Below are 24,942 nucleotides of genomic sequence, written 5' to 3'. Positions count from 1 at the left end.
CTGATACATTCACAGCATCATGCATACCATAACACATCATCAACACATGTTATCACAAAAGCATATCATATCATGCCGCAAAATCAAACACAGTATTAGCACACTCTACTAATACCTATACTACTCAAAACAACGGGAAATGATCCCTACTACGTCATACATCAGCTAAGTTACATCACTCAGCCTAAACAACCAAAAACTGCACAACAACAGTTCCGAAAAACCACAAGTCTGCCCATACGCGTACTGCCTATGCCCATACGCGTATTGCCCATTCCTGACCAAGTCCATACGCGTATTGCCCACGCCCATACGCGTATGCTACGCGTACCACATCCTCATACGCGTACCAACAGAGGCAATTTCACGTTCAAAACCTCATCTTTTCCACTCATACGCGTAAGGCCTCATCCATACGCGTACCAGCCATATCATACGCGTATTGCCTAGTGCCATACGCGTATGACCAGAAACCAGAAGTTCCAGATCTGCAATGGCTTTTCTCTGCTACGAGATCTCTACAATCTCAACCTTCTACAGTTCAACTTTTACACGCAATTCATTCGTCTCATCTAACACGAATCATACACTTTCGATTTCACAAATTGCTAACCTTTCTACCTCTAATTCCTACGAATTTATTCAATTTTAATCCACATTCCGTTCATCCCAAAAATTCACAAATTCATCATACATCATTCAATCAGAGGCAATTCAATGGTTTCTCACTACCCATCACATGTTATCCCATAATACCCATTAAACGATGATAAACCCCCCTTACCTGAGTCAATTCCGGCAATTCTCTGAGCTCTAAGCTTTTCCTTCCTTCAACCTTCGTTCTCTGGCTCTTTTCCCTTTTCCCTTTCCGTCTCTTTTCCCTTTTCACGTGAAAATAACCTTTTTACCAAAAAATGGGATTTTTCTAAATTCCAACTTATATATTTTCCAAATTATATTATTATTCCAATAATAATAATAATTCAATAATTCCAAAATAATAATAATAATAATAATCCAATTATCTAATTAAATTAATAAATCTATTATTAACTTAATTTAAATAATGATCATATTATTATCGGGGTGTTACAACTCTCCCCCACTAAAAGAGTTTTCGTCCTCGAAAACATACCTCAAGCGAACAACTCTGGGTAAGACTCCTTCATCTTACTCTCCAGTTCCCAAGTCACATTGCCACCTGCTGGTCCTCCCCAAGCTACCTTCACCAAGGCAATCTCTTTACCCCGCAACTGCTTCAACTCTCGATCCTCAATCCTCATAGGTGATGTTTCAACAGTCAGGTTATCTCTCACCTGGACATCATCTACTTGGACCACATGCGACGGATCATGAATGTACCTCCTCAACTGAGACACATGAAAAACCTCATGCAAATTCGCAAGCGACGGCGGTAAAGCGATCCGATAGGCTACCTCTCCTATCCTCCCCAAAATCTGATAAGGACCTATAAATCGAGGTGTCAACTTCTTCGACTTCAAAGCTCGACCAACACCAGTTATCGGAGTAACACGAAGAAACACATGATCTCCCTCTTGGAACTCAAGGGACTTCCTCCTCTTATCATGATAACTCTTCTGACGACTCTGAGCAATTCTCATCTTCTCCTGAATCATCTTAATCTTTTCTGTAGTCTGTTGAACAATCTCCGGTCCAACCACAGCACTCTCACCGGACTCATACCAACATAACAGTGTCCGACATCTCCTACCATACAAAGCTTCAAACGGTGCCATACCAATGCTCGAATGAAAACTATTGTTGTAGGTAAACTCAATCAAAGGTAAATAACTATCCCAAGCACCTCCCTTTTCCAAAACACAAGCTCTCAAAAGATCCTCTAATGACTGAATCGTCCTCTCAGTCTGACCATCAGTCTGCGGATGATACGCAGAACTCAATCTCAGCTTAGTTCCCAAAGCCCTCTGCAAACCTTCCCAGAACTTCGATGTAAATCTAGGATCTCTGTCCGAAACAATACTCGACGGAATACCATGCAAACTTACAATCTTCTCAATATACAACTCAGCTAATCTCTCTAACGGATAATCCATTCTGATCGGAATAAAATGAGCCGATTTCGTCAATCTATCAACAATCACCCAAATAGCTTCAAAATTCTTACTTGTCCTCGGCAAACCCGACACAAAATCCATACTGATACTATCCCACTTCCACTCTGGAATAGCCAACGGTTGCATTAGCCCAGACGGCTTCTGATGCTCAATCTTCGACTTCTGACAAGTCAAACAGGAATAAACAAAACTCGCAATTTCTCTTTTCATTCCCGGCCACCAAAATAACTTCTTCAAATCATGATACATCTTCGTAGCTCCAGGATGAATACTCAACCCACTACGATGTCCTTCTTCAAGAATACTCTTCTTAAGTTCGGCAACATCCGGAATACACACCCTCTTACCAAATTTCAGAATACCATTTTCATCAACTCTGAATTCACCACCTTGAGCCTGATTCACCAGAGTCAACTTATCAACCAAAAGCATATCGGATTTCTGACCCTCTCTAATCTCATCCAAAATATTACTCGTTAACTTCAACATTCCCAATTTAACACTATTGTGAGTACTCTCACACACCAAACTCCAATCTCTAAACTGCTCAATTAAATCCAATTCTTTAACCATTAACATAGACATATGCAATGATTTCCGACTCAATGCATCAGCCACTACGTTTGCTTTACCCGGATGGTAATTCAAACCAAAGTCATAATCCTTCAGAAACTCTAACCATCTCCTCTGTCTCATATTCAGCTCTTTCTGATCAAACAAATACTTCAAACTTTTATGGTCACTGAAAACCTCAAATCTTGACCCATACAAGTAATGCCTCCATAACTTCAGAACAAATACCACGGCTGCCAACTCTAAATCGTGCGTCGGATAGTTCCTCTCATGAACTCTCAGTTGTCTCGAAGCATAAGCTATAACCTGCTTATTCTGCATCAACACACCACCCAAACCCAACAATGAAGCATCACAATAAACCTCAAATGATTCCGACGGACTCGGTAATATCAGAATAGGAGCAGTAGTCAACCTTCTCTTTAACTCTTGGAAACCTTCTTCACATTTCGAGTCCCAAACAAACGCTTGCCCCTTTCTAGTCAACATAGTCAACGGTAACGCCAACTTAGAAAATCCCTCAATGAACTTCCTATAATAACCAGCCAAACCAAGAAAACTTCGAATCTCAGCAACAGACTTCGGAGCTTCCCACTTAGACACCGCTTCTATCTTAGAAGGATCAAGAGCAACACCACCTCTTGAAATCACATGACCAAGAAAACTCACCTCTTCTAACCAAAATTCACATTTAGAGAGTTTAGCAAATAACTTCTTTTCTCGTAGAACTTCTAAAACCACTCTCAAATGCTCAGCATGCTCTTTTTCAGATTTCGAATATACCAAAATGTCATCAATAAACACCACAACAAACTTATCCAGGTACGGATGGAAAATCCTATTCATATACTCCATAAATACTCCAGGCGCATTAGTCACACCAAAAGGCATTACAGAATACTCATAATGTCCATACCTTGTTCTGAAAGCAGTCTTCTGAATATCTTCAGTTTTCACACGTATCTGATGATACCCAGATCTCAAATCTATCTTGCTGAACACACTCGCACCAACCAACTGATCCATCAAATCATCAATCCTCGGCAAAGGATACCGATTCTTGATCGTCACTTTATTCAGTTGCCTGTAGTCCACACACAACCTCATAGTACCTTCTTTCTTCTTAACCAATAACACTGGTGCACCCCACGGTGACACACTCGGACGAATAAATTTCTTATCCAACAGATCTTCCAACTGACTCTTCAATTCAGTTAACTCAACAGCAGACATACGATACGGAGCCATCGATATCGGCCTAGTACCAGGTACTAAATCAATCGAGAACTCAACTTCACGCTCTGGCGGTAATTCATTCACTTCTTCAGGAAACACATCAGGAAAATCACACACCACGGCTAGATTACCAATCACCAGTTTATCTTTAACTTCCAAAGTCGCTAACAGCATAAACAACTCCGCCCCATCTGCCACTTCCTCATTCACCTGCCTGGCTGATAGAAACAAACACTTTCCTTCCTCAATCTCAGGAAAGATCACAGTCTTATCAAAAAGTTGATATAGACTCGGTTAAACACCAACCAGTTCATACCCAGAATAACATCAATCTGCACTAGTGGAAGACACACAAGGTCCATCCCAAAGTCTCTACCAAAAATACTCAAAGGACAATTTAAACAAACCGAAGTAGTAGTCACTGAACCCTTCGCAGGAGTATCAATCACGATACTACCAAACATCTCAGATATCTCTAACTTAAGTTTCACAGCACAATCCAAAGATATAAAGGAATGAGTCGCACCTGTGTCAATAATAGCTACAAGAGGAAAGCCATTAATATAACACGTACCTCGGATCAAACGATCATCTGCAGAAGTCTCAGAACCCGATAAAGCAAAGACCTTGCCTCCCGACTGATTCTCTTTCTTCGGCTTAGGACACTGTGGACTGATATGACCCAACTCTCCACAGTTGAAACAAGTCACAGTCTTCAACCGGCAATCTGCAGCCAAATGACCACCTTTTCCACATTTGAAACACTTCTTCTCATTACTGGTACACTCATGGATACGATGTCCAGCCTGACCACATCTGAAACACTTAGCAGGAGCACTAGAGTCTCCCCCACTAGGCCTCTTCATCCCACTCTGTCTCTGAAAACCTTTGCCAGCTGCATACGGTTTTCCACGGTCACTCTGATTCTTGCCTTTCCTATCAACCCTCTGCTGATAGCTTTCCGCTCTAGCCTTGGAATCCTGTTCAAAAATCCTGCAACAGTCAACCAAATCAGAAAACACTCTGATCCGCTGATATCCAATAGCCTGCTTGATCTCGGGACGTAGCCCGTTCTCAAACTTCACACACTTTGAAAATTCCCCAGTAGCCTCGTTATAGGGAGTGTAATACTTCGACAGCTCTGTGAACTTGGCAGCATACTCCGTAACAGACCTGTTACCCTGCTTCAATTCCAAGAACTCTATCTCTTTCTTTCCTCTGACATCCTCTGGAAAGTACTTCCTCAGAAATCTCTCTCTGAACACAGCCCAAGTTATCTTAGCATTCCCAGCAGATTCCAACTCAGTGCGGGTAGCAACCCACCAATCATCTGCTTCCTCTGACAGCATATGCGTACCGAACCTGACCTTCTGGTTATCGGCACACTCAGTCACTCGGAAGATCCTCTCGATCTCCTTCAACCACTTCTGAGCACCATCTGGATCGTATGCTCCCTTGAACATTGGAGGATTGTTCTTCTGGAACTCACTCAGTTGACGAGCAGCTCCCATTCCCACAACATTCGGATTCCCTCCAAGTACTCCAGCTAGCATACCCAGAGCCTCAACAATCGCAGCATCATCTCTACCTCTTCCAGCCATCTCTATTCTGAAAACCCAACAAACTAAAACAATAAGTACTGATAGGGTTACACAACACCCATCCCGTACAGGGGAACAGAATAATTACGACTCGACTCGACCGACTATGCTCTGATACCACTAATGTAACACCCTTCTAAAATACCCCAATAATTTATTTAAATATCAAAATACAACATCAGAGTAATTATGCAGTTAAGGGTATCACATAATCACTTCACACCATGTTCCAAAATAACAGTCATGCTCTTTATTTAATCAAATAAACATTTGCATAAATCGCAGCGGATATAAATCAAATCAATCAAAACATGTAACACATTACATGTAAAATGGTTCACAACCAACAGTAAAACATTTAAAACATCCCTTCCCGATGTTACATCTATCAGAGCATGACTCACTAAGGAACTACTCTAGACTCCAAGTACTAGCTCCTACTCAATCACTGCTCGTTACCTGAAAAACAGTTGTAAGGGTGAGTTCCTCAATCGATATAATAAGTATTATAAAATATCATGTCATGTTAAGTAATCTAACACACTTCATCACCCTAATCCAAACATATATTCAGTAACAGCACATCAACTCAACAGAATACTCAACACCAACACAAACACACGTATAATACTGGAATACATCCATTCATATTATACGCCATACATATATTATGCAATGAGACTCCATGCATGCGGTACCGACTATTGTGAACATATAGTTCAACCTCACCGTCCAAATCCAGGCACGGCTACCAAGCTCACTAGTCCCACTCATTTGAGACATAGTGACTCACTCACTAATTCCTCACCATGGGAATTAGCTACCACCCCAAATGGGCCATGCTATGCACGCTAATCACCTAGCATGCAAACATCAATAACAATCAAAATGATTTACTCACTAATTCCTCACCATGGGAATTAGCTACCACCCCAAATGGGCCACAATATGCATGCTAATCACCTAGCAATGCAACAACAACAACCATTCAAGAATAGACATATGCTCACACTCTAAGCCATAAAACAGTCTATTCACAAATGCATACATAACTGATACATTCACAGCATCATGCATACCATAACACATCATCAACACATGTTATCACAAAAGCATATCATATCATGCCGCAAAATCAAACACAGTATTAGCACACTCTACTAATACCTATACTACTCAAAACAACGGGAAATGATCCCTACTACGTCATACATCAGCTAAGTTACATCACTCAGCCTAAACAACCAAAAACTGCACAACAACAGTTCCGAAAAACCACAAGTCTGCCCATACGCGTACTGCCTATGCCCATACGCGTATTGCCCATTCCTGACCAAGTCCATACGCGTATTGCCCACGCCCATACGCGTATGCTACGCGTACCACATCCTCATACGCGTACCAACAGAGGCAATTTCACGTTCAAAACCTCATCTTTTCCACTCATACGCGTAAGGCCTCATCCATACGCGTACCAGCCATATCATACGCGTATTGCCTAGTGCCATACGCGTATGACCAGAAACCAGAAGTTCCAGATCTGCAATGGCTTTTCTCTGCTACGAGATCTCTACAATCTCAACCTTCTACAGTTCAACTTTTACACGCAATTCATTCGTCTCATCTAACACGAATCATACACTTTCGATTTCACAAATTGCTAACCTTTCTACCTCTAATTCCTACGAATTTATTCAATTTTAATCCACATTCCGTTCATCCCAAAAATTCACAAATTCATCATACATCATTCAATCAGAGGCAATTCAATGGTTTCTCACTACCCATCACATGTTATCCCATAATACCCATTAAACGATGATAAACCCCCCTTACCTGAGTCAATTCCGGCAATTCTCTGAGCTCTAAGCTTTTCCTTCCTTCAACCTTCGTTCTCTGGCTCTTTTCCCTTTTCCCTTTCCGTCTCTTTTCCCTTTTCACGTGAAAATAACCTTTTTACCAAAAAATGGGATTTTTCTAAATTCCAACTTATATATTTTCCAAATTATATTATTATTCCAATAATAATAATAATTCAATAATTCCAAAATAATAATAATAATAATAATCCAATTATCTAATTAAATTAATAAATCTATTATTAACTTAATTTAAATAATGATCATATTATTATCGGGGTGTTACAGGGGACGGCAGAGGAAATAAACCTCTCAACCGTGCTGGGGACTAGCATTGCTGCTGGAGAAAAGATAAATCCCACCGGGGACAACTTTCACTGAATCCAATCCACTGGGGGACTCCGCTAGGGGAAACAACCAATGCTCACCTCTACTAGGGATAACTGCCAACCCCTGAGCAGGAGAAACTCTACTGGGGACAATTTTCACCGAACATGATCCGCTTGGGGACTTCGTTGGGGAAAACCATCAATGCGAATCTCCGCTGGGAAAACTATCAATGCGAACCTCCGCTGGGAAAACTATCAATGTGAATCTCCGATGGGAAAACTACCCACTTTAAAATTGTTGAGGAGAATATTCACAACCCTGTTGGGGAAAAGCGTTCACAACCATGCTGAGGATTACAGTACTTCATACCCGACTGCTGAGGAACAAACGACTCGCTGATACCTCCGTTGGGGATACAACAACCTTCAGATTCAGTGGGGACTAACAGTCTTCAGACTAGCTGGGGATAGACCAACTTTCAGGCTCGCTGCTGAGGGACACACTACCCACAGACGCCTCTGCCGGGGAAAAACAATTCCAATAGTTTTCAGACTAGCTTGGGGAAACAGCCACTTGCAGACCTGGCTGAAAAACATCTTCAACCCTGCTGGGGAAAAGGCCACCTGCAGACCTAGCTAGGGATACAACAATCTTTCAGGCTCGCTGGGGAGATACCGATCTCGAATCTACTGGGGAGATAACACTCTCAAACCCGCTGGGGAGATACGGCCTATTTGACACAGAACACCCGTCGATTCGTCGAACACCAGCATTCATCATCCAACCACAATGTCAACTTTCCACTTTTGAGATCTCCCAGACTCATCCGGTCTCTTCTGATTCATCACCTAGTATTCTCGTCTTTTCCTTGCTTCGAGACAATTGATCTCCTCAGATCCGGGCTAACTCTCTAATCTTCAGACTTTGAAGAGTCTTCTTGATTACCCTCTAGGATCGTCGTCCTTCTTCCACCGTCTTTTTGTCGTTCTTCTATCCCTTGCCCCTGATTGGACTCTGTGGGGATCTTTTGTCGAAGAGCTTCACAACCTGCGAGTGAGTGAAAATATATAACAGCACCTGCAAAAGAGATCGTTAGATAAAAACGTGCCCCGGGCGTGCCAAAATCTCACCACCTAGGTCACTCAAACTTCCGAATAAGATTTCACGCTTTCAATCCTATAAGCATGCATCGGAAGGGATCTCCATGTTTCAAAATGCAAGTTTTCTTTATCAAACTAAACAGATGTTTTTGCAATCAAAGCGGTAATGAAAACAAAAAACAAAATTATTTGACTGAACATGCATTTTATTGACTGAAACAAAAAGGTGGCTCAGAGCCGAGCAACACACAGGAAGCAATCCCTAGAAAGAGGTGATTGCGCACAAAAGGAAAAATCTATCCTAAGGGCAATGTGAAACCATGATCTCCTCGGGTTCCAACTCGGTTACACCCCATATGTCCTCAGGACTTTCCGCACTTTCTGCCTTCTGAACAAGACGCTTTCGATCGATCTCTGTCGGGGATTATCCAAGTCAGATCCAAAGTACAAACGACCATGCTAGACGCAGTTGTTCGTTTCATTCCCTCTTTTGCCTGGACCTCCCTTTCGGGTTTTCAGTCCACCGAGATACCCTTTTTTGCCCAAGTCTCCCTTGTGGGGTTTTCAACTTGCCGGGTGTACAGTTTTTTCTCTTTTATCCCTAATTTTTGCCCGAACCTTTTTCTTCTTTTTTTTTGGTTCGTCGGGATGCCCATTTTTGCCTGGACTCTTTTATTCTTTTCGTCCAGCGGGTCTCTTTTTTACGAAGTATCTTTTAACTGCGTCCGCACTCACAAGGGATGGAAAATCCTCGTCATCCGTGGTCGTTGACAACAAAGCTCTGCCAGAGAAAACCTTATTGACCACGGATGTATATTCATGACTGTATATCCACTTGCCCCACGATCGTCTTGAGGAGGAAGGACTTCTTTCAATACCAGCTCTCCCACGTGGTACGCACGAGGTCGCACTTTTCGGTCAACAACCCGCTTCATTCACTGGGTACGACTGCCCCATGACAAGTAACTGCCAGTCTCTTTTCCTCAATCAGGCTCAGCGCGTCGTACCGAGTCCTTATCCACTCAGCCTTTTCATATTTTACGTCCACCAGGACTCTCCCCAATGAAATCTGGACCTCAAATGGTAGCCCCGATTCCTTCTCATACACCCGCGAGGAAGGCGTTGCCCCAGTAGACGTACGCACCGAAGGTAGATACCCTGGATACAAGCTTCGTACTCAGCCACCATTGTGGGTGCATTCAAATGCTAACTGGGCAACGAAGGGAACGTGGGATCCCTTTGGCATAACCAAAGCAACACTAACTCATTCACAAACCCCATCAGACATCAGAATCCGTTCGGATTCAGGGTCAAGCCCCTCCTCCGGGATCGGTTCCTCACAATCTTTCGATTTGAGCACCTCGAGATGTCCTCATCAGGGAACTCAAACTTCCTTTGTTGATGATCCTCAATGGGTTGCTGGGCGAGATAACCAGACAGTACACTCCCCCTTACTGCTCTTTGAGAGGTATACTGAATATCGCAAAGCAGTCATAATTATTTGCCCTCTCGCAACCCGTCCGGTCAATGCTAGCCTCTCAAACGCATACTTGATCGGATCCATCTTGGACATCCACAAAGTGGTATGAACCAGCATATACTGTCTCAGTCGGCGAGCAGCCTATGCCAAAGTACAACAAGTTTTCTCGAGCAGTGAATATATTGTTTCATAGTTGATAAACTTTTTGCTAAGGTAAATTGCATGCTCTTTTCGACCAGACTCGTCATGTTGCCCCAGTACACACCTCATAAACCCCTCGAGGGATGTCAAGTACAGAATTAACGACCGTCTCTCCACGGGAGGCATCAAAATCAGAGGTTCCTGCAACTTACTCTTTTATCTTTCAATGCCCCTTGGCAACCATTATTCCACCTGACCGTTTGATCTTTTTTTCAACAGCTTGAATGGGTTCACGCGTGGCTGTTAGATGAGATGTGAACCATGAAATGCAGTTCAATCTACCTAAGAAACCACGAACCTCTTTTTCCGTTCTCGGTTCAGGCATTTCTTGTATTGCTTTTTTTTCTTTTTTTTTCTTTATCTTTTTTCCTTTTTTTTAGCACGATCAACCTCGATTACTCTTTCATTCACCATAAGCCTCAGCAACTTACCGAACCGCACTCCATAAGTGCACTGATCCAGATTCAACCTCAGTCTGAATTGTCTCAACCGGCCAAACAACTTGCCCCGGTCTACCAGATGCCCCTCTCCTGTTTGGGACTTTGTTATCATGTCATCAACATAGCATTCCATTTCATGATGAATCATATCATGAAACAAAGTCACCATAGTCCTTTGATACATGGCACCGGCATTCTGGAGACTGAATGGCATCACCTAATAACAAAAAGGTGCCCCATGGTGTGATGAACATTGTTTTCTTCATATCATCCGGCGTCACTTCAATTTGATTGTGGCCAGAAGAACAAACAATGAAGGAAAACACCGAGAACTGAGCCGCGTTATCTACCAATACATCAATCTGAAGTACCGGAAATTCATCTTTCGGACTGGCGCTGTTCAATCTTGGTAGTCCACACGTATTCTCACCTTCTCATCCCTCTTCGGCACCGGCTTCTGCTTCACTGGAGGACAATCTTCTCTTAATGGCAGCTTGTGTACCTCGACATCGGTATCCGAACCTGGCATATCCTGATACAACCAGACGAAGATATCAACATGCTCTTTCAATAGGGCTACCATTCTGCTCTAGACTCACCTCTGAAGCGGCCCCAACTTTCACTTTCTGACCTCGGCGGTGCCTGGAATAACAATCTTGAATCGCTCCTCGTGCGGTTGAATCAACTCCTCTTCTTGTTTCAACGACCTGGCTAATCTTCCAGCAGATCACAATCTTCTTCGCCTTCTTCTTCGGCATGATAGATCGGATTGTCGAAGTCATACAGAGGTGTAACCGAATTGTTATCAATGAGATCAGGAGGATAGTCACTTTTGAAGTCGGAACCAAATGAATCAAAAGGAAAGAAAATGAAAATAAACATTGCCATTTTTTTTTAAACTGCAAAAATAAATGAAAGACGGGGAGCACCGCTTTTACTACAAAAACATCCATTTATTAATGATGCAAAATGTTGGAAAATGAAACACATGAGGTGGCCCTTACAATGGACCATTACGTTTCGGGAAAAACGTATGGCTTTCATGCAAACAGAATTGAAAAATAGAAATACTACTTTTCATGATGAGTGAAAGTAATGATCTTTGAGGCCTTCCAGTTCCCTGGTACGCATGATTTTATCCACGAGTCAAGCTCGCAGTCACTGTCAATCTCTTCACCCACTGTACAGGCGTGACCCGGATCCAGCATTCCAGCCCTGATGAATGTGAACGGTGGACGACGTCCTCTGTTTTGTCTAGACGACTCTTGATCCGGATGATAGCCAACCCCAAACATATCTGCTTTCACCACAATGTCTATGATCTTTCCCCAGCCTAGGGCTTCTCCGTTCTTCACCACTTCCATGGCCTGTTTGTAAGAAGAAATGGACAGCTTCTTCTCTTTCTCAGCAATAATGGCGTTTTCCACCTTGACGGTTTCAACAGCCTAACTTGGTGTTTCAAATTTTTCACCGTCCATTTCTACTTCCATCATTCTCTGAATCGTTTCCCTCACTATTGCACACCCATGTGTAGCGACAGCTGTACAACAATCGTCACCCTCAGGGCAAGCTCCACTCTTCATCAGATGCCTCTGAACTGCAGACATGGGAGTTTTTAACTGATCCCCATCAGTCACCTTTGTTCCTCTCTTGTCCTTTGACATCACCTTCACCCCCACAGGACCCTGCATCGGTACAGGGTTAGCATTAACACTCAATGTCGGTGCCAAACTGATGGCCTTAGAATCCACCATATCTTGGACGACATGCTTAAAAGCTCTACAACCCTCAATGTTATGTCCGGGTGCCCCAGAATGGAACTCGCACCTGGCATTCTCATCTTAGTTTGCAGGCCTCCGATGCAGTTCTACAGGAACCAATATCCTTGGCCGAACTAACCCAAGATCCCTGAACCTCTTGAACAGAATGGTATAAGTCACGGGTGGCTTATCAAACTGACGGTCCATCGTCCCCTTCTTCACTTGGCCCTTAGCTTTCGGTGCCTTCTGTTGAGGTGGTGGTTGTTGCTGTGGTACAAGTGTATTACCCACAGGAGTGGTTACAGTGGTAGCATAAGGGTGGTAACGATCCTCACCGTGTTCTTTTTTGGCATGCACACCACTTGATTCAACCTCTTTCTTGAGCTGACCATTGCCAGCGGGCTTCTTTACTACAGATGACGGAGCCTTTCCCTGAACTTTCTCCGTTATCAGCCATTTCTCAATCCTCTCCACCCTCTCAACGATTGCTTTCTGCCCCAAGGCAAGCCCCTGCACTGCTTTGAACAGCTCTCTTATCATCTCTTTCAATTCGAGAATGACGGTGTTGGGTGGATCCATCAGTCTGAGATATCTGAACGGAAGAGCTATGCGCACCGGTTAGATACTGACACCTACAAAACAGAAAAACAAGTTAATATGACTCACACATGCAATGTCTATCCGCATGAGGCATTGTCCTTTGATTCGGGCTTCATTGAGACGGATAATATTTCATCAATATCATTCTGACATCAGGATGTCTCTCGACCAGAACCTTAATCAAAAATGGACCCTGAGTACGGATAGACATGGGTTAAATACAGATGAATGCGAAATGGGAATGATGCAAATGCAGGCAGGCAGGTCACTGTGCCATCTTTCAAGTCATCTGAGGATCAACTGTATTGGACCGGTCTCTGAACTGATTACAATCATCTGAGGGCCCGAGTAACCATAAATCCAACTTGGGGAGTTCCGAAATAAACGGAACCGGGGAATATACCACTATCATCACAGGAAATCCACTGAACGGGTGACAACCAGGTCCTCTGAACAAATATCCTCAAATTCAACCCGGGGATCCGAAATAAACGGAACCCGCTGATAGGTATCACGGGCAAAACTCCGGCGTGTCAGAGATAGATATCCATAAGTCCATCTGAACCATAGTCACCATCTGTACCTGAAAATGATTCAGTTCCTCCCCACTCACGGGTGTCATCTAGGCCAGGGTAAGGTCAAGAGAAACGCAGGATAAACAACCCTTTCAAGAATATCATTATATACACACCAGATGTATGCAACGATAATACCCCATCAGGATCTAAACTGCTCGTGATACCATGTTCCGCTAAGTGGCGCTATACCACCCGCTTCCCATGAATCACTCTATTCCTAGGTGTCCTAAATTTCACTCATAGTCTGGGTATTGGGCCGTTTACCTCATGTAACTCCCACCCCACAGAGAAACAGAGACACAGCCAACACAATGATAACTGATGCATGCAAACACATAATGCACATATACAATCACAGCATAATCATTAATGCAATAAATAAAGAAGTAAAAGCAACCAAACTCTATCCTAAAGAACGCTAGGATTGACCCGCTTAGGTAAGATGGACCAGATAGAGGTCAACTTCTCGGGATAGTCCCCAGCAGAGTCGCCAGCTGTCGCATTACGCGAAAAACCGGCGGGAAAAAGAATCAACAGAGCCGCCACCGTGCATTATGTAAGAACAAAAATTGTGATACAACAGATTCCTTGATTTTGATGATAACAAAGGATGAAACCAAAAATGGCACCCTAACGAAAAGTTTCTAAGTGTGCAGGACTCTGATGACATCATCAGATACAATACCAGATCAGAAGCATATTATCAAATGATCAGAAGCTCTGAAGTTGAAACAAGTTCAAGAAAGTCTAACTCTGAACTAAACAACAAGTATCAGAAGCATCTGAACAAAAAGTAAGTCCTAGAACCTCTGACTCTGAACAACGCTTTCTGAAGAATCTATTTAGATCAACATCAGAAGCAAGATTCCAAGGTTCTCCAGAAACACAAATACTCTGATTATGGATTTGCTAATCATGAAAGAGTAACGTTGAAGACAAGTAAAGATTTTCAAATGGATTTCCTAATTGAGAAAGAGACGTTAATCTCCAATCTCAATAAAGAAAATACTACTTGTGGTAAGTAGTCATTTCAAGAAGAAAAAGTCATCCTGCATTAGCTAAATATGTGATGGCGTAACTCCATATCAATATCCACCAGTTTCAACTACTACTTCAACTGATCTATATAAAGGATTGCAAATCAACTTTCAGTAAGACATAAGCCAACAAGCCAAAACTATACTGAAACTTCAACATTCAAGAAAAACTCTCTTGCTCTCAAACATTCACGAAGCTTTTGCTTATTACGTGAAAAACTCTTGTTCTTAATATTGTAATACTTGCTTTCTTAGAAGCACTCTAGATTACATAAATCTTTCTTTTATTGTTTGTTGATTTCCTCAAGTGACTTAGTGTAGTCTGTAGACTTGAGAGGACTAAGAGATTTTTCTCTTAGGCATTGTTTGTAATCTTTCAAGATTAGTGGATTAAGTCCTTGTTGAAAGCGAAATCACCTTGGCCGGGTGGACTGGAGTAGCTTTGTGTTATAAGCGAACCAGTATAAAATCCTTGTGTGATTTTCAATTTGAAAAGCGCTTATTTTTCAAAACAATTCAAACCCCCCCTTTCTTGTTTTTCTCACCTTCAATTGGTATCAGAGCTCCGGCTCTGTTATTGATTTTCTAATCAAACACTTAACCGTGTAGAGAGATCCAGTACAAGAAAAACAAATGGCCCACTCAAATGAAAGAGATTCTTACAATGCCAAGCCTCCTGTTTTTGATGGAGAAAAATTTGATTACTGGAAAGACAGAATCGAAAGTTTCTTTCTGGGTTATGATGCTGACCTCTGGGACATTGTCACAGATGGATACAAACCTCCAGTCTTAAATGGAGCTGAAATTCCCAGAAGCAAAATGTCAGAAGATCAGAAACGTGTCTTCAAAAATCACCACAAGGCCAGAACAATACTTCTAAATGCTATATCATACAACGAATATGAAAAAATCACCAACAGAGAGACAGCCAAAGATATACTTGACTCTCTGAAGATGACCCATGAAGGAAACTCCCAAGTCAAGGAGACGAAGGCTCTGGCGCTTATCCAGAAATATGAAGCCTTCAAAATGGAAGATGACGAAGCTATAGAGGCTATGTTTTCTAGATTTCAAACTCTTATTGCAGGTCTTAAAGTGTTAGACAAAGGATACACGACTGCAGATCATGTTAAGAAGATAGTCAGAAGTCTGCCAAAGAAATGGAGACCTATGGTTACTGCTCTAAAGCTGTCAAAGGATCGGAACAATATCAGCCTTGAAGAACTTGTTAGTTCTCTCAGAAGCCATGAGATAGAACTAGAGGAGGATGAGCCTCAGAAAAGGAACAAGTCCGTAGCGCTCAAGTCCAGATCTGAAAGACGGAAGCCTGACAGAACCAAAGCTCTCCAGGCAGAAACTGAAGATACTGACGATTCTGAACCAGAAGACTCTGATGACGAAGAAGAGCTGTCCCTACTAACCAGAAGAGTCAAGCAACTCTGGAAAAAGAGGAACAACAACTTCAGAAGACCAAGACCCAGAGGGGATCGATCAGAGTCAACTTCAAAAGGTAAAGCTAACAAAGATATTACCTGTTATGAATGTAAAGAAACAGGTCATTACAGAAATGAATGCCCCAAGTTGAAGAAAGACAACCCTAGGAAAGAAAGCTTCAAGAAAAACACCTTCAGAACAAAGAAAGGACTGATGGCTACCTGGGATGACAGTGAATCTGGATCATCAGAATCTGACTCTGATGAACAAGCCAATGTAGCACTTATGGCTACCACATCCAGCTGTTCAGACGAAGAATCTGAAGAGGTATTTTCTGAACTTTCTAGATCTGACTTAGAATCATGTTTGTCAGAAACTCTTACTTCTTATCAGAAATTAAAACAAAAGTTTAAAAATGTTAAAGGATGTCTTAAAGCAAAATTTGAAGAGTGTAGTGAACTTGAGATAACAATTCTATCACAAGAAGATACAATCAAATCTTTAATGTTAGAAAGAGATGAAGCAAAAATAAAATTAGAAGAAACGTTATCTCAAGCACCACAAATTTCAAATAAAATTATTTACAAATATGAAGAAGCCTTTCAAGAATTTCTGAAGAATGGAATAGATAGGAGTATTATGGCATCCATGATTTATGGAGTAAGTCAGAACAATAAAAGGGGAATTGGGTATGATCCTAATGAAGATAAAACCTCTGCAAGTGATAAAATTAAATCTCCTTTTTCATATCACTACACACACACACAAGAACACAAATTTAAAAATGCTAGAAGACCCAAAGTTGTAAGAAACTCTGGGAAAACTAATCTAAAAGGACCCAAGAGATTCTGGGTACCGAAAGATAAGATTATCTATGTTGCAGATATCCTATGCAGCAAAGTTCAGACACCAGTCATGGTACCTGGACTCTGGATGCTCGCGACACATGACGGGAAGAAAGTCTATGTTCCAAAGTCTGGAACTTAAAGACGCTGGATTTGTAGGCTTCGGAGGTGATCAGAAAGGAAGGATCAGAGGCTCCGGAACTATTGGTAATGGTACTCTTCCCTCTATATCTGATGTTCTTTATGTAGAAGGATTAATGAATAACTTGTTATCCATAAGTCAATTAAGTGATAACGGTTATGATGTAATCTTCAATCAAAAAACATGTAAAGCCATTAATCAGAACGATGGCTCTGTCCTTTTCACAGGCAAGAGGAAAAACAACATTTACAAAATAAATCTTTCTGATTTAAAAGATCAAAATGTTAAATGTCTAATGTCAGAGCAATGGGTATGGCATAGACGCTTGGGCCACATTAGCATGAGGAAACTTTCTCAGCTAACTAAGCTTGAGTTAGTCAGAGGCCTACCAAAACTGAAGTTTTCTTCAGATGCTCTGTGTGAAGCTTGTCAGAAAGGAAAATTTTCAAAAACATCTTTTAAAAGGAAAAATGTTGTTTCTACCTCTAAGCCTCTAGAACTTCTTCACATTGACTTATTTGGTCCTGTGAAAACGGCATCAGTTAATGGAAAGAAGTATGGACTAGTCATTGTTGATGATTACAGTCGCTGGACATGGGTAAAATTCCTAAAGCACAAGAGTGAGTCTCACTCTGTATTCACCAGTTTCTGTTCCAAAGTGCAAAAAGAATTTGACTCTAAAATTGTTAGAGTCAGAAGTGATCATGGTGGAGAATTTGAAAACAAAGATTTTGAAGAATTATTTGATTCTAATGGAATATCCCATGATTTCTCCTGCCCTAGAACTCCACAACAAAATGGAGTTGTAGAGAGGAAGAATAGGACACTCCAAGAGATGGCCAGAACCATGATCAATGAAACTAATGTAGCAAAGCACTTTTGGGCAGAAGCTGTAAATACAGCGTGTTACATTCAGAATAGAATCTCTATAAGACCTATTCTAGAAAAGACTCCCTATGAACTATGTAAAGGAAGAAAACCCAACATCTCATATTTTTATCCTTTTGGATGCTCTTGTTTTATATTAAATACTAAAGAACATCTGAACAAGTTTGATTCCAAAGCACAGAAAGGTATTATGTTAGGATACTCAGAACGCTCTAAAGGCTATAGAGTATACAACACAGAAACCAAAATTGTGGAGGAATCAATTCATGTCAGATTTGATGATAAGCTTGACCCTGAAAAGTCAAAGCTAGTTGAAAAGTTTGCAAATTTGGAAATCACTCTTGTAGAATCTGAGAAAACTCCAGAAGCAACTGTCACTCAAGACTCTGAAGAAATTAAATCTCCAGAAATTCCAAGGAAAGTTAAAAGTCGTATTAACGTATCTGAAGAGTTGATTTTGGGAAACAAAGATGAACCTGTTAGAACCAGATCTACCTTCAGAACTTCTGAAGATATTCCTCTGGGACTAGTGTCTCTGATTGAGCCTACGTCCTGTGATGAAGCTCTTCAAGATAACGATTGGGTGGCAGCTATGCAAGAAGAATTAGATCAATTCTCCAAGAATGATGTCTGGGATCTCGTTCCTAAACCCAGAGGCACTCATGTCATTGGAACCAGATGGGTTTTCAGAAACAAGCTGAACGAGAAAGGAGAAGTTGTCAGAAACAAAGCACGACTGGTAGCTCAAGGTTATAGTCAACAAGAAGGTATTGATTATAACGAAACTTTTGCTCCAGTCGCGAGGTTAGAATCTATTCGTCTTCTTGTATCTTTTGCTATTAATCATTCTATCAAATTATATCAAATGGATGTCAAGAGTGCATTTCTTAATGGTTATATTTCAGAAGAAGTGTATGTCAATCAACCTCCAGGCTTTGAAAACTCAAATTTTCCAGAACATGTTTTTAAACTTAAGAAATCCTTATATGGACTCAAACAAGCTCCCAGAGCTTGGTATGAACGATTAAGTAATTTTCTTCTGGAACAAAATTTTATCAGAGGGAAAGTTGATTCTACACTCTTCTGTAAAAACCTTAATAATGATCTCATGATATGCCAAATTTATGTTGATGATATCATTTTTGGTTCTGCTAATATCTCTGTTTGCCAAGAATTTTCTAAGTTAATGCAGGCAGAATTTGAGATGAGTTTAATGCAAGAACTAAAGTTCTTTCTGGGAATTCAAATTAATCAAACTCCAGAAGTCACGTACGTCCATCAAAGTAAATATATTAAAGACGTTCTGAAGAAGTTTGACATGACTTAATGCAACTCTTCAAAAACTCCCATGCACCCAACTTGCATTCTGGAGAAGGAAGAGGTAAGCAACAAGGTTTGTCAGAAGCTCTATCGAGGTATGATAGGCTCTCTTCTCTATCTGACTGCTACTCGTCCTGATATTCTCTTTAGTGTCTGTCTTTGTGCCAGATTCCAATCAGATCCTAGAGAATCTCATTTAACAGCAGTTAAAAGAATTCTTAAGTATCTGAAAGGAACTCCTAACCTGGGCCTGATGTATGAGAAAACATCAGAGTATAGACTCTCGGGTTATTGTGATGCAGATTATGCAGGAGATAGAATAGAACGAAAAAGCACATCTGGGAATTGCCAGCTTCTGGGAAACAATCTAATCTCCTGGGCTAGCAAAAGACAGTCAACAATTGCTCTATCAACTGCAGAAGCAGAATACATCTCAGCATCACTGTGCACAACTCAGATGCTCTGGATGAAGCATCAGCTAGAAGATCTTCAGATATTTGAGAGTAACATTCCTATCTTTTGTGATAATACTGCTGCTATTTGTTTAAGTAAGAATCCCATTCTACATTCCAGAGCCAAACACATAGAAATAAAACATCATTTTATCAGAGACTATGTTCAGAAAGGGATAGTAACATTGAAGTTCATTGATACAGAACATCAATGGGCAGATATCTTTACTAAGCCTCTAGCTGAAGATAGATTTCTTTTCATCTTAGAAAATCTGAACATTAAAAATTGCCCTGAGTGAAAAATGGCTCTGAAAAATGTAAAATGTGAATCTGATGTAAACAAATGAACTTCTGCCTCTGACTCTGATACTTCTACCAAGTTAAGAAGATATTTGAGTTAGAAATCTTCAGAAACCAATCCTTTGGTATTCCTGAAGATCAGATACATCAACACGTGGAGTACCAAGCGTCTAACCCTAGAACTTCTAGACAGCTGTCAAAAGAAATCAAAGGTCAGAACGTTTGAAATCTCCTAGAGCAGTGTGCGTACTATTGGGATTAGACATTCATTTATTAGCTGTAATCATTTTTCCCCCCAAACGTGCTGTTTTGATTTTTGTGCTAACGCTGGAATGTGTGTCGTTTTGCATGTTTTTACTTAGAGTATATAAACACTTTCTCTCACTTTTCACACTTATCACTCTCACTCACTCTAAAACCCTAAACCCTCTTTCAAAGCATTCTCTGCAAGTTCTTCATCAATCTTCATCTTCTTCTTCATGGATGCTCAACAACAAGAAGTTTTTAACTTCTCTCAACAGTTGGAATCAAGTTCTAATCCCCAAACCTCAAACTTTCAAACTCCAACCGTTACCGGCGTCACCGTCACCCCTGTCTACAAAGAACCTCACGTTCTTGACCGTGAACGCCACATAAACCTTTCAACTCCCTTTGAAGGTTTGGACGTCTTGTGTGAATCGCTGGTTGATTTCAACAACCTAAGAAGAAATGGCGTTGATCTAACTGGAGAACTGCGTCAACAAGGGTGGGAGAACTATTTCCAAAAATTGTATGGTCCAATCTACCCTCTTTTGGTCAAAGAGTTCTGGAGACATGCAGATGCAGATGACAACTTCATTGTCTCATTTGTTCTGGGAGTGAAGATAGTTATCACAGAAGCGTCTATTGCTTCCTTGTTGAATATGGAGCAAAGTGGAGGAAAAAGGATTTACAACATTCCTCCTAGGTCTAAGCGCATCACTGAAGTCATCAACCCAACTATCTTCAAACCAAATGTTGAAGGAAACCCCTCTAAGAACAAAGAGCTACACCAGAACCTCAGAGTGTGGCTGAAAATTATTCTGGGAACTATCCACCATCGTCCAGCCTCCAACTCTTCTGATTACATTAATGCAGACCAGAAATGCATTTTGTACTGCATCCAGAAGGGTGTGAAGATCAACCTCCCTGCTCTCCTCTTCAGATATCTGAGAGATTCAGTCAGAGAAACCAGGAATAACATGAAGCCCAGATCCTACATTCCTCTGGGAAGATTGCTCTCTGACGTCTTCATTGAGCATGGACTGGTAGATGAGCTGGAAAAGACCAAGTTGATGGATGATCTGGAAATTGATGTGGGGAAGCCTCTGAATGCCAGAAACCTAAAGAGTATGGGGATAATCAAGGAAATACAAGTAAAGCCAACTCTGGACACATCTTGGGATTCTTTGAAAGATCAGAGGAAGATGCCTCATGGCCTGGCCAGATTCTTCAAAAACGAACCCAGAGATGTTGTTGCCCTCTACCTTCATCGTCTGCTGGAAGAAGGTATTGATGTCTCTGATTTCAGCCTCGATGACTGTTTGGACTCTGAAGATGATTTAGTCAGATACAAGAGAGGTATTTCTGAGAAGAAGATAGCACCACCAGCAAAGAAAGCCAGACTTGAAGGAGCTTCTGGAAGTGGATCTTCAGCTCCTCTGCAATTTTCTACTGGTAAGTCTGTTCCTCCTGCTACCTCTGAATTTATGATGGCTTCCTCTAACCCTCTCTCTTCACAACCCATTTATACCACCTCTGACATTACACCCTCAATCACCAGAACCTCCCAACCTACACCAGTTCTAAACATAGCCAGAACTTTCATTCCTCCCTCTGAACCTCAACAAACCCACCAAAGCACTTCATCTTCATCATCATCAGCACCAGAATCACCCCCATATGTTTCCCTCTCATCTGATCCTGAATTTTCTGACCCTGCATCCCCAACCATAGCCACAATTTATGCTCATCAACTTGCTTCACAACAAACACAAACACAATCTGAAGCAACTTCACCTCCACCACAACAAACAACCACCATACCTTCTGAAAACCAACCCTCTGACCATCCCACTTCTGATATCAACCCACCAAACCTTCCCGCTGTCCCAGAACCAGAATCCGAACCTTTAGATTTAAACCCACTTTATGCTTCATCCCCCAGTCTTCAACCAGAAGCAGAATCTGAACCCCAACCTGAGTCAGAATCTGAACCTCAAACCTTGAATCTCAGCCCTCCACCTCCTACCTCTGAACCAGAACCTGAACCTGAACTTTCTAAACCTACCCTTAAGGAAGCCATTATGATGATTGCAGAGGCTTCAGTTCAAAAGATCGATTCTCTGGTCGCTAACTCTGAAATCAGTGATGATCCTCAATCTGTAAGGACACACTGGAACAGAGTCATTGGCTGGATGACATCTGAGTCTTTTAGGCTGAAGAGTGTCTCTGAACAAGTCAGAAATGACTACATCAGAGATGCTGAGGCAAGACTCCAGGAGAGACTTGCCAGAGAAGCTGAAGCCAGAAGGCTTGAGGAAGAAAGGTTGGCCATAGAAGCAGAAGAAGCAAAAAGGTTAGAAGAAGAACGACTTGCTAAGGAAGCTGAACTCCTAAGGCAAAAGGAAGCTGAAGCAAAGGCTCTGGCAGATGCAGAAGCTCAGGCTGCTGCTGAAGCTGAAGCTCAGCAGGCTCTGACTCTGGGGGAGTCCTCCTCTGTGATCCCTATGGTTCTTGAGACTCTGAAAGAACTCAAGAAAGATCAGAATGAACTTCGAGCCAGAATGGACAAGCAAGATACTGTCAACGACAACATCCAGAACATGCTTGCTATGCTGCTTCAGAGAATGCCTCCGCCTCCGAACCCTTAGGCACTTAGGAGTTATTTGTTTTTACTTGCCTATTGTTTTTGCTTCTGTCTTCTTTTGGATCTGATGTTTTTCTTGTTCTGTTGACTCTGATGTTTTGATTGTTGCCTTTGTGCTTCTATCTATGAATTTTTCAAGTTTTTCTCTTTATTTATTTTCTCTTTACTTATTTCTTTTACTATGTCTTTTTGATTCTGACAAAAAGGGGGAGAAAGTAATTATTAGCTCTGATGAAAATATTGTCTAAAACCATTAAGCATTCTGCAACATTTTTTTTTATATATAAACAAAATTATCTAACTTGGACTTAAGAAATTGCAGAAATTCTCAGAAACCTCTCTACTTAAGAAACTCTGGTAAGAACTTAAGAACTTCTGAACTCCCTAGCATTATCTCAGGGGGAGCTTCTGTCTATCTGATCTAATTTTATTCATGTTTCATCTGCTAATTAAAGTTGTTTTGTCATCATCAAAAAGGGGGAGATTGTAAGAACAAAAATTGTGATACAACAGATTCCTTGATTTTGATGATAACAAAGGATGAAACCAAAAATGGCACCCTAACGAAAAGTTTCTAAGTGTGCAGGACTCTGATGACATCATCAGATACAATACCAGATCAGAAGCATATTATCAAATGATCAGAAGCTCTGAAGTTGAAACAAGTTCAAGAAAGTCTAACTCTGAACTAAACAACAAGTATCAGAAGCATCTGAACAAAAAGTAAGTCCTAGAACCTCTGACTCTGAACAACGCTTTCTGAAGAATCTATTTAGATCAACATCAGAAGCAAGATTCCAAGGTTCTCCAGAAACACAAATACTCTGATTATGGATTTGCTAATCATGAAAGAGTAACGTTGAAGACAAGTAAAGATTTTCAAATGGATTTCCTAATTGAGAAAGAGACGTTAATCTCCAATCTCAATAAAGAAAATACTACTTGTGGTAAGTAGTCATTTCAAGAAGAAAAAGTCATCCTGCATTAGCTAAATATGTGATGGCGTAACTCCATATCAATATCCACCAGTTTCAACTACTACTTCAACTGATCTATATAAAGGATTGCAAATCAACTTTCAGTAAGACATAAGCCAACAAGCCAAAACTATACTGAAACTTCAACATTCAAGAAAAACTCTCTTGCTCTCAAACATTCACGAAGCTTTTGCTTATTACGTGAAAAACTCTTGTTCTTAATATTGTAATACTTGCTTTCTTAGAAGCACTCTAGATTACATAAATCTTTCTTTTATTGTTTGTTGATTTCCTCAAGTGACTTAGTGTAGTCTGTAGACTTGAGAGGACTAAGAGATTTTTCTCTTAGGCATTGTTTGTAATCTTTCAAGATTAGTGGATTAAGTCCTTGTTGAAGGCGAAATCTCCTTGGCCGGGTGGACTGGAGTAGCTTTGTGTTATAAGCGAACCAGTATAAAATCCTTGTGTGATTTTCAATTTGAAAAGCGCTTATTTTTCAAAACAATTCAAACCCCCCCCCCCTTTCTTGTTTTTCTCACCTTCACATTATTTATCCCAAAAGAGGGAAAGGAAACGCTCGAAGTAAACCTGGAAAGAACATGGTCTCGCGACCAGAGAAGGATGGGATCGGGAGTCGGTTATGCGAAGGGAAGGTATTAGCACCCCTACGCATCCGTCGTACTCGACGGGATCCACGCTCAGAAAGAATAGAAAGAAGGGTTACTAAAAACTGCTCAAGAATTGCACACACGCTGGAAACAAACACAAATGAAAGACGGAAGAAGGTAACTCGGCAGGATATTGCA

This window comes from Lathyrus oleraceus, chromosome 1, assembly GCF_024323335.1.
Source record: "Lathyrus oleraceus cultivar Zhongwan6 chromosome 1, CAAS_Psat_ZW6_1.0, whole genome shotgun sequence".
NCBI lineage: Eukaryota > Viridiplantae > Streptophyta > Magnoliopsida > Fabales > Fabaceae > Lathyrus > Lathyrus oleraceus.
This window is presented reverse-complemented; position numbering follows the sequence as displayed.